Raw genomic sequence first — 10,970 nt, 5'->3', positions numbered from 1 at the left:
TTTTGGTCTAATAAGTAATATCTCTGTCTTATCCGAATTTAATAGGAGAAAATTATTGGTCATCCAATCTTTTACATTTTTAACACACTCTGTTAGCTTAGATATTTTAGAAGTTTCATCTGGTCTTGTTGAGATATATAGTTGAGTATCATCAGCATAACAGTGGAAACTAATCCCGTATTTTCTAATAATATTATAATATATAATATAATATAGAGCCATAACATGATCAGCTTACAGAATTTTAACAATGGTGCATCCCAATTTTTTTTTTGTGTGTGTTTGACCAAATTTTGTCAACTTGTACTGAATAGTGAAATCCAGCATGTATTGCTTTACATTTATTAATAGTAAAAAGAAATAATAAAAATAACATAAATGTATTATTTAATTTTAAATAATTTTATTATCGTGATTTCTGAACATGATACAATACTGTTATTTTCTTCTGGAGTATATGCACATAGAAGTACAGTACCATGGTAAAGTACCACAGCAGTTTCTTGTAAGGTCTCAGTTCTATTTTAGAGTCTTAGTAATCCATATCTTGCTAGAAAGAGGTAATACAAGTAAAATACAATAAAATGAAATAATTCAAAAGCATAGAGCAAAAGGCAAGACTTTCATACCATGAAAAAAAGGAAGAATTGGTTTTGTAAAAGGTTTGAAACAGATTGTAGTCTGATACTGTGAGCACCAGCTCATGTAAGAGCCGCTAATGTGATCTTTTGTTGTCTCAGCTTTCACAACCTAATGCATGCATGTTATTCCTTTTAATTGGTTTTTGTGATTTTATACCTCATCCATATGGCACTGGAAAAAGCTTCTGTCTGAGCAACATAAATCCTCTCTGTTTTAGCACTGCTATGTACACAATGTTGATGAAGCTCTCTAAACAGATGATGGATTGCTCTTTAACAGCCAAAGCAACTTCACTGTCACTGCCACTGAAAAGAGAGATGGAGGGAGAGAGAGAGAGATAGTATGTGCTATGAGATGCAAAGTGTGGCGGCAGCAAGAGGTGTGAAACATAAATTAGGATGGTTTTAGGCTGCACAGATGGGCCTCTGCCACTCTATATACTGCATACAAATGCTTAGAGCCTGAGGAGCACCTCTTCATACAAACAGATTGAATGGGCCACCCGTATAAGCCTGTCCACAATGGCTGTGACTGTACATGCGGACACAGACCTCTGACAGGATAGATTTAATGAATATGTGCTTTTTAATTAAGTTTTTTGCATAGTCTTTTTTTACCTTCTGAAATTTCTTCTTGTCTTTTTTGGCTTTTGACAAGGGCCTTTTAGAAACCCATCCAAAAGCTGTTAGAGCCATATGTGCTAAGTTTATCAAGTAAAATTGATCTGGCAAAGAATAAATATGAATAATGAAATCTAGGAATGACAAATAAGAAACAGGTTGAACTGCAGACTTTTGATAAAGTTACTATACACTCTCAGAAATAAAGGTACAAAAGCTGTCACTGGGGTTAGTACCTTTTAGGTACTAATACTAATATGTACCTTTAAGGTACCAATATTGACCCTTTAGGTACAAAGGTGAATCTTTTGAAAAGGTACCGCCCCAGTGACAGTTTTTGTACCTTTATTTCTGAGAGTGTTTATATAGTAACCCTTTATAAGTACATGAAACAAAAGGAAAGATTCAAAATGAAAACAATTATAAGTAGCCTACTTCATTATATATATATATATGTAGCTCATTCAATGCAGGTACTACATTCTTGGTAGTGTGTTGTTTAACTACAGTAGTCAACATTTGAAGTGGATCAAAAAAGTTTATCAAAGTTGTCCTAAGACAAGAACGCTTTTTGATTTTAGGACAACTTTGATGAAAGGTTTTGATCCACTTCAAATGTTGACTGGTATAAATTTAGTTTATACTGTACACTACTGTTCAAAAGTTTGGGGTCGGTAAGATAAGAAGTCTCTTAAGGTGTAGTCACATTTACCAGTGTTTGGTGAAACAAAATACAGTCATTTCAATAGGAATCTACGCAATCAGGAGTGTCGCATGAGATCAAAAAAGCTCCCTTTATAGATTGCGCTTGTGTTGGTTGGTTTACTGTGTTGACCATCAGAAATCTACTTGTTTTAAAAGTGACATTGACATTGCTGATTTGGTGCTCAAGTAATATTCCTTATTATTAGCAATGCAGAAAACTGCCCATAAGGCCTATAAACTGTCAAACTTCAAGGCCTTTTTAAACTTTTTAAAACTTTAAGCTTTCAAGACAATCTTCAATGTTTGCTTTGAAAAACTTAGCTTTTCGACCTAAAAATTGCAGTTATATGAATTTCTGTGAATTTTGGTTCATTTTAAGTCTACTTCCTTGTATTCAAATCTGAAATGCAATTCTGCATCCCGTTTGCTACCTCATTTCCAGTGCAATTCAAGTTCATGAATGGAAGTAGAACTCACAAAAGACATTCTAAATTAAATTCCGAGTGTCGCACAACCATGCGTCGCAGGCCTCCAAATACTCCCCATCCCAAGCTGCTTTGAAAAATATCACATTGCCCTACTTGCTTTGTTCTTGACAGTTCACTTTGGCGTGAGAAGATTGGCCAAGTGGCACTTCTCCCCTGTTTCCTCCCTCTCTCCAGTCGCTCTCCTCCTCGCCCGAGGCGTGTGTGTGTGGTTGTCAGCACGCGTGTCTATGTGCGGAGCTGATGGCTTCCGTTGCGTGGGGTGCCACACACGCAAAAGGGGTCCTGTCACTCACTCAGAGCGGCCATATGTGTGCCTGCGTGAGCTCAATACCAGCGGCAGAGGCTCCCGCCAGAAGACATTAGGGGAGCAGTGGGGCGTCATTACCCAGGCACCATGATTGATTAACCGTGAATCAGGAGCACCAGGGCCCCTTGAAAGCCCCATGCCAATGGGAGGAGGGAGCCCCCTGCAGATGTGGGGGTGTAATTGCATCAAGGCTTGGCAGGAGGAAAAGTAGGCAGGGGAGACAAACACACAGTTGAGTGCCCTCATTAGTGAGGGAATGAGATCAGTGTTTCTCCTGATGGAGCCAGTCGGGTATGTGACAGGGATCGTTTAAATATAGCTATTAGATGGCTGAGCTGAATCTTGGGGGTCTCTGCGCTGCAAAAACATGAAATTAAATAAGCAAATAGCAACTGAGGGCTTAGGAAAAAAACATAATTATTTCATGTGTATCTACATTTTGGTTCAGATTCATGAGGTGTCGCAGTGAGCAGCAGAACTGATCAGAAACTACTGAAGAATAAGGCCATTTTCTCTCTTTTTTTCTCCTCTAACATTCTGATCCTTAGCAGTAGGGAAGCTCAGATGAGATGATGATCTCTTAATGGCCCCCTGCCCTTCCTCTCCCTCTCCCTCTCTCTCTTCTCCATGTCCCGGAGCCATGCAGCGCATTTGTGTGCTGTGGAGGGGTGACTAATGAAATCCAGTGAGAGGCAGCCAGCCCTGGGAATCCGACGCTAATGTTTTGTTTGGTATTAAGATGCGCAAAGGCAACTCAAACTCCCACTGACTTGGACGCGAAAACATTTGGAATGGGCTCATCAATCAAGCCCCTCCACACTGGAACTGTCTAATCCTGGGGTGCATCACGCACCGTGGCGACACATCGTACACGGCGCACACACATTAGATGTCATTCACACATGTATGAATTCAAAGTCGAAAAAGTGACTTACAAACTGACATTAGTGGAAAAGTCTTTTGGTGCTTGGATTTTCCCTCTGGAGTTTGTGCTCTCCTGAGATGCCGGGATTAGATTCAGTTAATTTGTAAAACATCATTTTATCAGATGATAGCATGTGGTTCTCCAGTAGACAGTAAGCTATATGAAGTGAAGTGCATATATATATTTAGATTTTATTTCTTTGTCCTTCATGGCAAAGCATTGGTATACCGTAAGGAAGGTTTCCTAATACAGGAGCCATGCAAATTATCAAATGAAAAATCTATGTAAAAACACCAGTGAGTTAGAAATGTAGGTTCTAGCAATGATTCATTCTCATTTGACACATTGTGCTGTGAATATTACATATTTGTGTTTGTTTAGGAGGTCAAATGCAAAAATATACACTGGCAAAAATTTTTTTAAATGACACAATATCACAGCAGGCTAAATTTAGCATTTAAATTTTAATGCTTCTTTATAAGGACTATATCACTCTACAACAGACATGAGTATAAAATATTATTATTTAATTATTTTATGTGTTTATTATTAATGATTATTATTGGTATCAATATAATGCATTATTGTTGCTTTCAATATAATGCATAATTATTATTCATATTTTTTTCATGAAATGCAGTATAAATATGCAAGATGCAGCATAAAATTGTGGAATATTATTTTTGAATTGAACTGTACATTTTAAATAATTTAACTGCATTTGACCTATTTTACATTTATTGGTCTGGAACCATCTTATCCATCTTATTATTTGCCTATAAAATCTTTACTTAATGCAACAGTCAATAGTGCAAAGTAGACTGATTAGGATATAAAGGAAAAATACAATTCAGAATGTAAATATAGCAATTAACACAGGAAAAGAAACACATTTATACTGTACATATTTGTAGACAACTACCTATGAAACTACCAATATTGTACTATATAATTCTACAATGTATTGTATACTGGCTTGTATATAGAGTATGATACTCTAAGTTGTACACTATATATTATGTTGTGTAAAAAAGGGTTATTCTTTCCTTGCATTTTTATTGTATAGTTTTAATGTTTGTGGAATTTCTCAAAGCAATCAGTCTCTCAACGGTTAGTAAGCGAGGGCTGGCGTTTTCAGTGTTGCCAAGTCCGCGGGTTTCCCGCGGAATTGGGCTACTTTAACACTGTTGCCGCGGGTTGTGTTTCATGTCCGCGGGTAATATTTATCCCCTGGAATGCGAATTTTAGCAGGGGAACCCCTCCAGAAAACGTGTATTTTACCCCCTCGAAACGCGATTGGGCTAGTTTTGAGTAGCGATTGGGCGGGTTTTTTTGTGAAAACCTGGCAACCCTGGGCGCTTCAGTCATCTGAGAGTAGGGCCCGTGATGACAGAGATTTAGGTAGACTGGAACACACACACTGTCACACCTCTCTGTGGTGGGCTTTAATCAGAACAGTACACATCACTAATGCCATACATTGATTGATGAGTGAACGTTCTCTGGGGGGTTTTCCTCCTGATTGAGACTGGCAATACAAAAAGCGACTTTGTTTTTCGCAATCTAGTCCACTTTCTTTCACAATATGGAGTAACGAGGACATGATTACAGTGAAATTCCTGTTCACATTTTTTTGAAGCAAACTAGTATTGGACTTCTTTGGGAGATTTGTTGGTGTGTCTTGCTTAAAACCGTATCTGAATGTCTGAACAGGCCTAAGTGGAGCACGACTTTGTCTCTGCTTGGATTGTAGGTTTGTAGGTCACAGTTGAAGTTAGTCATGCTGTATATGAAACGTCCAAGTTTATTATAAATCAGTGGATCATTTTTTCATACCACAACCTCATCATTGTTTGTTTTTACAGGCTCATTGCTATTTGTTATGATTTTTTATCAATCTATCTGATCTATCTTTTTATTCCCTGATAAATTCATTTAAAAAAAACAAAAGTAGATGCTGGCAGATACGACTTTGAGGTTGCATGATTTTAACCACCAGGAGGCAGCGGCAGGCAACCACTGGAGCAGATTGAGAGACACAGTTTTTGTTGTAAATTAGCCGGTACTAAACACACCTGGAAAATGATCTGTTCTGGGTCGTTTCTCTTTAGCATGCCCATTTTATAGCAGGGGAAAATTTGTATTTCTGCGGTCCAAGAATACTCAATTGCAAAAAGCACACGAAAGCATATATCAAGGCCTTTAAAAATGAGTTCAACAGCTTGTGGAAATGATAACTGTTAGGGAAATCATACTATTCATTGTTTTAGAGATTACATTTTAAGTCAACATAAAGAAATGACCATATTTACTTTTTATATACACATTTATGTACACATTTACATTTACAATTGTCTTACATGTGTGATCAAATTTTTTATGTATGTATTATATTAATCTTGAGCTGCCAAAGAGAATTATGGGAAATGTAGTTTGGTCACACAGGTCGGCTTTGTAGTATTTTTCTGGCAAGCTTCATCGCTGTTAAAGGGGTCATATGATGCGATTTCAATTTTTCCTTTCTCTTTGGAGTGTTACAAGCTCTTGGTGCATAAAGAAGATCTGTAAAGTTGCAAAGACTAAAGTCTCAAATCCAAAGAGATATTCTTTATAAAAGTTAAGAGTCAACCACGCCTACCTAAAACGGCTCGTTCTAACACGCCCCCACATACCTACGTCACTATCTGGGAAGATTTGCATAACACCGCCCAAATGTTCACGCAAAGAAAGAAGGTGTAACTTTTATTCTCGCTGTAGTATTGTTGTTGCCGCCGCTGCCATGTCGTGGAGACGCTGTGTGTTTCGTTGTGAAAGCGAAACTACTTTGTTTGGCCTTCCAAAAGAGGACGATATCCACTTCGTCATGCCTGGAGCTGATCCGTGCTGGTCGCTGAGGAAATACATCAACTTTGCGCTGTGGATCGCCGGATCGGCTTTCACCGTGGACGAAGCGGAGTCCAGCCCGTGGTCATCACATGTGGTTGCCGCAAGCCCGCCGGACGCTCCTTCGTCGAAATCCGCCGGCCACGCCTTTCTCAGGCCCGCCGCAGCTCACTCAAGCCAGCCTCTGCACACCTCGCTTTTCAGACCGATGAGCTTTGTAAAAATCGACTCGTTTCAGAAAGGCAGGGCATAGAGGAGAAACAATGTTTTTTTTTACCTTAAACCGCGTACACCAAATACACCAAATAATGTTCTTTTTAGCAACATCATATGACCCCTTTAAGTCTTAAGAAAAAAGTTTGCTTACTGGTTATGGTGATGTTCATGTGCATTTAGCTCATAAAATGCGATAATTCCAATATTAAATGCACCATACACTACCATTCAAAAGTTTGGGGTTGGTAGGACTTTTAAATGTCGCTTATGGTCACCATGGCTGCATTTACTTGATCAAAAATACAGTAAAAACATTAATATCGTAAAATTATTACAATGATTACACTTCCTATTTTAATATATTTTAAAATGTAATTTATTCCTGCTGTAATTTATTCCAGTTTCATTTCATCAGTGTTGAAAACGGTTGTGCTGCTTAATATTTTTGTGGAAACTGATCATTAGGAAGTTTAAAAGAACTTTTGTAGAAATATAAATGTCTTTACTGTCACTTTTGATCAATTGAATGCACCTTTGCTGAATGAAATACGTAATTTCTTTAAAATAAAAAAATCTTACTGATCCAAACCTTTTTACTCTGCAACATGTCCAATCATGCATGAATGGTATGTCACATTGACATTTACTTTAACATAAAAACATGCATAGATGTAAATTTCATGTAATACAAATATGTATGTATACTACACCTTCAGCATCATTATTCAACACATTTATTTTTTATCTTCTCAAGGGTGGTTTTTATAAGGGCATGTTCTCATCTGAGGTGTCTGATTTATCATCTTTACTGCCTTCAGACTGTCCAGGGAGAGTGAGAGCCTCACTGGCGAAAGCAGAATAATGAAAAGGTGGGATTTTGGCCATTTGACTTCAGTGGCAGCCTTTAAGATACTGCACCAAAGAAATGTCAGACCAGATCTTATCAGTGTGGTGATAAGAGGACAGCGCCCCCTAGGTGGCACTTTTTACTGAAGGTCAGAATGGGGTCAGGGTGGCAAGGCAAAGGGAGATCCAGGTCCAGGACTGGCCACCCACTGTGTACTATCCAGTTTCCGTTGAGGGATGGGAATAGAGGAGACACAGAAGGGAGAGAAAGAGTCGGAGTGTGAGGGGGAGAGCAGACAAATCTGAAATCATGGAGCATCTCTGTCCTGTATCCATCCACAGCACTCTATCTCTCTCACTTGTCTCTCTCTCTCCCACGCTGATTATTTCCTGGTCTGAAGCCCCTGTGGTTTTCCAAATGATTTAAAAATGGATTTCATTTCCTGTTGGGGGGGAAGGGGGGTTAGCAATAGTAGTAGGACAAACCCGAATGCTAGTTGTGTGGGAGAGAGATGAGGAAGGGAGATGGGGAGGAGAGGATGTGAGAGAAATAAAGAGAGAGGGGGCTTCTTTTTCCTGGATATGAAGTTTTGAGTTGTGCCCTCAGGCCTCAACACCACGCAGCATTCAGTTACAATGCTCATTTCCTCTCACAGACCCTGGAAGACTTCTCTTCTTTGGCACCATTCTTATTTCTTCCTTGCAGTTGCCTTTTTTGAAGAAGAAGAAACAAGAATTGCCAGGTTTAATATTCCTCTGCTGCTTTTAGTTTGTAAAATCACTTCACACAGTTCACCCGAAAAAGATAAGCTTGTCATCATTTATTCACCCTAATGTCATTCCAAACCTGTATTACTTGCTTTCGTTTTTTTGCTTAAAGACAATTTTTAAAAAAAAGTTGTTAATTCTTCATTCTTAAAAATATCTTCTTTTGTGTTCTGCAGAAGAAGGTTTGAAATGACACACAGGTGAATAATTAATGAAAGTATTTAAATTTTTTGGGTGAATTATCCATTTAAGCAAGAAGCCAAAATGAGGATTCTCCTCAGCAATCTGTATTTTGTGAATCACCATGAATTCACCTTTTCCCACTTCTCTCTCAGTGTATTGCTTTCATTTCTTTCTCCCACAAGGCCCGGGGAATCGGCATGACATAAGCGCCTTCCTCTCGAGGCGGAGGTCGGAAGACAGAAGGAGAGGAGGAAGAAGGAGAGAGAGAGACGGGGCTCGATAAGCGCCGCTATCAGAACGCACCCAAACACAGCGTCCGGCTGTTCTCCCTTGTGCTGGCGGAGGAAAACAGATACCCTTAGCAGGTTTGGGCACTTTTCCATGCTGTCTCTTCCCTCTTTTGTCACCCATTTCAATAGGTAGGACTCAAAGAGGATGTCTGTTAGGATGTTCGTGACAAAGAGTAAATACAGCAATTGTCTTCTGCACAAGAGGTTTTATCGTGTGTGAAACTCTCCAGAGTAAGCTGAGGGAATAAAGGCTTGTTCAGTGTATGTTGCTGACTGTTTTAGACAAGTTGAAATAATTCAAGAAAGTAAGTCACACATGAAAGAGAATGAAAAGCAAGCATGTGAGCAAATACAGGTGTCATTACCTATTTCACTCACATCTTTCTTTAGCTTATCCTATATCCGCTCATCCTGTATCCCCCACTGAGCCATCACTTTCCTGATCTCTCCATCTCTCCTAATGAGCAGACACTCTTCTTAACCTGTGCCACCATCTACTAACGTCTTGCAGCTAATTACCATCGGTTTGTCACAGCTTATGCAGATGGAGCTCACTCATTCCCCTCTGGTTCAATATAATACCTCTCACAAACTAGTGTGAAACCAGGCAATGAACCTATGTTTGGTGGATCTTTGATAGACTTTTTTCCAAAAAGTTTACCAGGTTTAAAATGTTCCACCACAGAGCGGATGCAAAACAAAAATGAGTTCTCTTATGACGTTCAGCTTTGTTTATGAAAAATTAAGGGAAAGCAACACCTTTGCTCTCTTGTGATCTATGCCTTATGTCCACTCCTTATCAACAAGAGATAATGAACAAGTGTGTGTGTGAGTGAGAGGAACACAAGCTGTTTGTCATTAAGTAAAGGAATATATCGGGTTCAGTCAACAGCACTCATTTCCGCTTGACCCTCCTTTTCCTTTTATAGAAAGTCCAAATCTGGGTTACAATGGAAGTCAATAGGGCCAGTCTGTAAATGTTAAAATGCTCACTTTTTCAATAGTACAGCCACCACAAGACATAAATTATATATTTCTAGCATTACAACATCGCTAACTAACCTTTTCTGTGTTAATATACAGTGGGTACGGAAAGTATTCAGACCCCCTAAATGTCAACAATTCTGTGTTTTTCTGTCAATATGGGGTGCTGTGTGTACATTAATGAGGAAAAAAAATTAACTTAAATGATTTTAGCAAATGGCTGCAATATAACAAAGAGTGAAAATTTTAAGGGGGTCTGAATACTTTCCGTACCCACTGTATGTCCAATTTTAAATCTTTTTTGAGATGACAACATATAAACCCTATGAAACCCTAAAATGACTATAATACATGTTAACAGAAGACTAAATTTAAGTTAAGCTTCACATTTCTGCCTTTAAGTCATCCAAAAATTAGCCCCACTCACTTCCATTGTGAGTGCATCATTGTAACCTTTGTATTTATTTCTTTGAGAAAACAAAGGATGAGTTGAAATGTTTTTTTGTTTTTTTTTAAGGTAATCAACATTATACCACAAATGGTATTGACTGGTCTTAACTTATATATGATCCAGAATATTCCTGTAAGTGCAAAGACTAATGCCAAACCCCAAGAATGGATCTACTGTAGGTGCTCGTTCCTTCGGTTTCCTCAAGGTGGAGCAGGGCGATGGAAAGGAGAATCTTGCAAATGCACAAAGAAATCAGTCAGTTAGTAGGAGGTTTCTGGGATGGATGAAGCCTGTTTGGTGGGTGTGGGTGGGTGCGTGAGTGGAGGGAGTGATGGGGTTGGCCTTGGCTGCGCTCGGCGGGGTTTGATCAGCCTGGCTCAGGGCTAATCACACTCGTGTTGATTAACAAGCTGCGCAAACACACGGGGCATGATTGAGCTGCCCGGGTAAAGAAAATAACCGGCAATCTACGAGAAGCCCAGGACACACATGCCTTTCACTCGTCTCTCCTCAACCCCAAACAGCCTCATACATACACGCACACATCAGAAACAGCTCCTTGCTTTAGTTCCTCTCGTCAGAAATCTTTCTGTCCTTCCCAATCATTTTTCACCCCCACTGTTTTGCTTTGCTTAAATGTGCAGTGCACAAAGCGCTGAGGT

Source organism: Sinocyclocheilus rhinocerous, unplaced genomic scaffold (assembly GCF_001515625.1).
Source record: "Sinocyclocheilus rhinocerous isolate Xijiao unplaced genomic scaffold, SAMN03320098_v1.1 scaffold1476, whole genome shotgun sequence".
In the NCBI taxonomy this organism is placed as follows: Eukaryota; Metazoa; Chordata; class Actinopteri; order Cypriniformes; family Cyprinidae; genus Sinocyclocheilus; species Sinocyclocheilus rhinocerous.
The sequence above is the reverse complement of the archived record's forward strand: the minus strand, read 5'-3'. Positions refer to the sequence as shown.